The following is a 4,394-nucleotide window of genomic DNA, read 5'->3' on the forward strand; positions in this document are numbered from 1 at the left end:
AATTATGGCAGAGACCTGTTCTCCCAATTCAACTTTCTGACATCCCTTCAGTTTTTGTTTTCTCTTCATAGTACACAACTCTTTTAAAAATTTAGCATAACGAGGTACTTGTTTAATAGCATCTAACAGTGGAATATTTACCTCACATCTATGAAACACTTCATACAACCCCTTAATTCCTTCATCCTTCCTAGACTCTTTCAATGCTAAGGGAAAAGGGGCTACAGGTTTATACTCAGAAAGAGGAGGGAACTTACTTCTAGGTGCTTCCTGAATTGTGTCGTCCTCCTCTACCTTGGATTCCTGCTCATCTTTGTTTTGTACTGGTTCTTTTACCACTTCTTCGTTAACCTTCAACTCCTTTCCACTCCTCAAGGTGATTGCACTCACATTCTCCCTCGGATTCACCACAGTCTGTGATGGTAAGCTGTTCGAATTCAGTGCCTCCAACATGTTCACTGCGGTTGCCAACTGCCCCATTTGAGTGTTCAACTGTTGGATACTTGCTCGAGTTTCCTGTTGAAAAGCAGCAGTATTAGTAGCAAGATCCTTAACAATTTTTTCTAGAAACTCACCAGGCGTGGGGACTTGAGGATGCTGTGGTTGTTGGGGGTACGGCGGCCTATAAGCTGGATTGTGCGGTGGTGCTTGAATTGCTTGTGGGTTCCCATATCTCCGGTTTGGATGATCCTTCCAACCAGGATTGTATGTGTTGGAGTATGGATCATACTTTCGTTGTGGCGGTCTGGGAAATCCTCCTGCTGCATTGACTTGCTCAGCCGATCCCTCTTGAAGTGTGGGACACATGTCAGTCGCATGTCCCCTTGCAGTGCAAATTCCACAAACCTTCATATTTTGTCCATTCCCTACAGCCATTTGGCGCACAAGAGACGTCAGATCAATCAGTTGTTGTTCAAGGGAATAAACATTTACTTCATTATTCCTTCCGGGTGTTGGATCACTCCTGACGGTTCCAAATTGTTGAGAATTGGTGGCCATGTTCTCTATCAGATTCCTTGCTTGGACTGGAGTTTTATCCACAAAAACTCCTCCATTGGCCGCATCCAGCATATTCCTGTCATGAGACAATAAACCTTCATAACACAATTGAATTAATTGGTTTTCACTTATCTGATGTTGCAGACAGCTAGCACAAAGCTTTTTGAACCGCTCCCAGTATTCATGAAGTGATTCCCCTATGTATTGCTTTATCCCATAGATTTCCTTCCTGATATTTGCGGCTCTAGAAGCTGGGAAGTACTTCTCCAAAAAAATTCTTTTCATCTCAGTCCAAGTCATGATGGATCCAGAGGGTAAGTAATATAACCAATCCTTAGCAGCACTTTTCAAAGAGAAAGGAAAAGGTCTCAGCTGAATCTGCTCCTCTGTCACTCCATGGGGTTTCATACTTGTGCAAACCACATGGAATTCCATCAAGTGTTTGTTAGGGTCCTCACCTGCAAGACCATGAAAAGAAGGCAATAAATGAATTAATCCAGATTTAAGCTCAAAAGTAGCATTATTTTATAGAGTAGGAAAAGTAATGCATAAAGGTTGTTGATTGGGATCAGGAGTGCCCAATTGTCTCAAGCTCAGATTCGCATTGTCAGTCATCTCTTCTACGATGTTTTCAGTTTGATTTTCATCCTCCTCCAATTTTTGTCTAGCTTCCTTATTTCTTCTATGGAGTGTTCTCTCTATCTCTGAATCGTAATGAAATTCTTCTTCAGAAGATTCTCCTGTTAGCATGAACAAACCCGAGAAGCACTGGGGAAAGAATATAAAAATAAAAACAAGAACACAAATAAACTAAACGCCTTCCCCGGCAATGGCGCCAAAATTTTGTAGCGCTTAGTCGTATCACGCCCAAATTAACCCAACTCAGATTAACTAAATAAACATGTAGTAGCGAGAGTAGGGATCGTTTCCACGAGAAAAGTGAAATTTATTTGTGTTCTTAAAAATACTTAAAATAATTAAAAGGGGTTTGTTGGATTTTATAAACTACTATGCAATAATTAAAATAAGGAAGATCAAATAAAGAACGAGACTTGGTATCGGTCGACTACACACTTAAAATTATTCATTCGATCATCGATTCCCTAAAAATAATTAATTCACATTGAATATTCATCATTGGAAATTTAATTCATGTATCACCTTAATTTTAGTTAACTAGACACCAGCGTTCTAAATTAACCCTTACACCATAAATTAACCCAATACCAGCGATTAGATTTAAATCCACGGTAGCATTTAAATGAGTAAAACTGATGAATCTAGACAACACATGTACCAGCAGATGTATTTAATCTAGTCAATTGTTGTTCCTACGATTTAACAAATTCAACAGCAGAAAATATTAATCATAGTTTCTTCACAAATCAGATGATTCAAACAATTACGGATTTGAGTTCTAATTTAGCAATCGATTGTATAGCAAAATCCTAAGGTGATCAATCCTAAGATCTCACATACAAGCATGAAAATCAATCCAAAACAACTCTTGATACGCAATTTGGAATTAAACAATGAAAACTGAATCTCACAAATTACATAACTCAAGGGTTCGTCTTCCTCAACCAAGTACTAAAACTTAGCCACAACGATTCATGAATTTTCTAGAAAAATTCATGAAAGAAAATTAAATCTAAGGAAAGAGAGAAGAAACCTAGCCGCCAAGAAAGTTCTTCCACGTTCTAAGCCTCCCAATCTGATGATTGAATGTCTAAAAATCGGAATCAAGACCTAATAAAAGTCTAGAGTCTAAAATAAAAGAGTTCCCAAAAATAAAAATTCTTCCCGAATAGACCCGCTCGCTCGATCGGTAAAATGTTGCAGATCAAGTGAGCATATTTTTTCCAGCTACTGTTTTCATAATTTTTTTGGCCGCTCGATCGGTAAAATGTTGCCGATCGAGCGAGCAGGTTTTTTTCCAGCGAGCAGAGATTTTGAAATATTCATATCCAGAGATCTAGCCGTCGGATTGAGCTGAAATTTGGACAGCAACTTCAAAACATCTTGAATTGTATTCTGAACGGTAAAGATCGGATTTCAAGCTTTCTAAAATTAAAATTGAGTTTTGGATCATTGCTGCTCCGTAATTCTTTTCTTATCTCGGCTCTTTCTTCCATCTTTAGCTCCTTTTCTTCACTTTTTCTATATCAAATCACATACCATGATTAGGAACTATAACATGAGTTTAATCAATCAAAATACACCTAATCATCATAAATTAACTCAATCAAACATAGGAAAATACCATCATATCAATGGTAAAAAATCTATAGACTTTACTAGCCTTATTGCTAAAGATAAAATGATATCATCCCCTACATGCTCTTACTATTTTAAAATTGGTCATGCTAGACATAAATGTAGATCTTTAAAATATCAATGTGACAAAAAGATATATATGAAATGGAGGCCTAAGAGTACTTAACAACTCATGAGTTGGCATTATGGGAACATGATCTAAGAGAATTCTTCATATACCAGTTTAAACTGTCTTGACTTGCGACTAGTCTCCCTGATGAACGCTGCTCTATCTAAGGAAATACGTTTTTAAAAAGGCCTTAGCCCTACCTACTACTGCGAGCACTCTTGGAAAGTGTCGATGGTGTTGCTATGAGAGACTGAACTCTTAGAAATCTATTTTATATTTCTCTTTTATAAAAACGGTGGACCCAAAAGAACTAAAGGGAATCAAAAACAATTTTTGCAGGGAAATAAGAAAAATGTTCTTCCTAGTATATGATATCTAGATAGTGGATGTTCTGGACATATGAAGGGAACAGGGAGCTACTCCAATCAGTCAAACCTAAGGAGAAAGGAACTGTCACCTTTGGAGACAACAGCAAAGGAGTAATTGAAGGAATCAGCTCAATAGGTATATCTAAATCCTGCTTGATTGATGATGTAATCCTAGTGAAAGGACTTAAGCATAATCTACTAAGCATAATTGAATTGTGCGATAATGGTTATGGATTCAAATTCCCTCCCCAACACAGCACAATATCACTCACATCTGACAAATACATAAATTTCAAAGGATATAGAAGTGAAAATGTTTACAAGGTTTTTTTAAAATAATTCATCTTTGATAAATATAAAAAGCCTTGTATCCTTGAATGTTGATGACAACATTATTTGGCATAGATGATTAGGTCATGTTGGTTCTAACACCATTGAAAAACTTTTTAAACTTGACTTAATTGTTGGTATGCCAAAACTCAGTTTAAAATTAGATTTTTTTTGTGATGCATGTCATCTTGGCAAACACACAAAAGAATCATTTAAAAGAAAAAAATTTGTATCTACTTCTATTCCCCTTGAACTTCTCCACCAAGATCTATGTGGTTCCTAGAGTAACGCTAGCCTAGGAGAAAAATTTT

The sequence above is a fragment of the Henckelia pumila genome, chromosome 4 (assembly GCF_033568475.1).
Source record: "Henckelia pumila isolate YLH828 chromosome 4, ASM3356847v2, whole genome shotgun sequence".
Lineage (NCBI taxonomy): Eukaryota > Viridiplantae > Streptophyta > Magnoliopsida > Lamiales > Gesneriaceae > Henckelia > Henckelia pumila.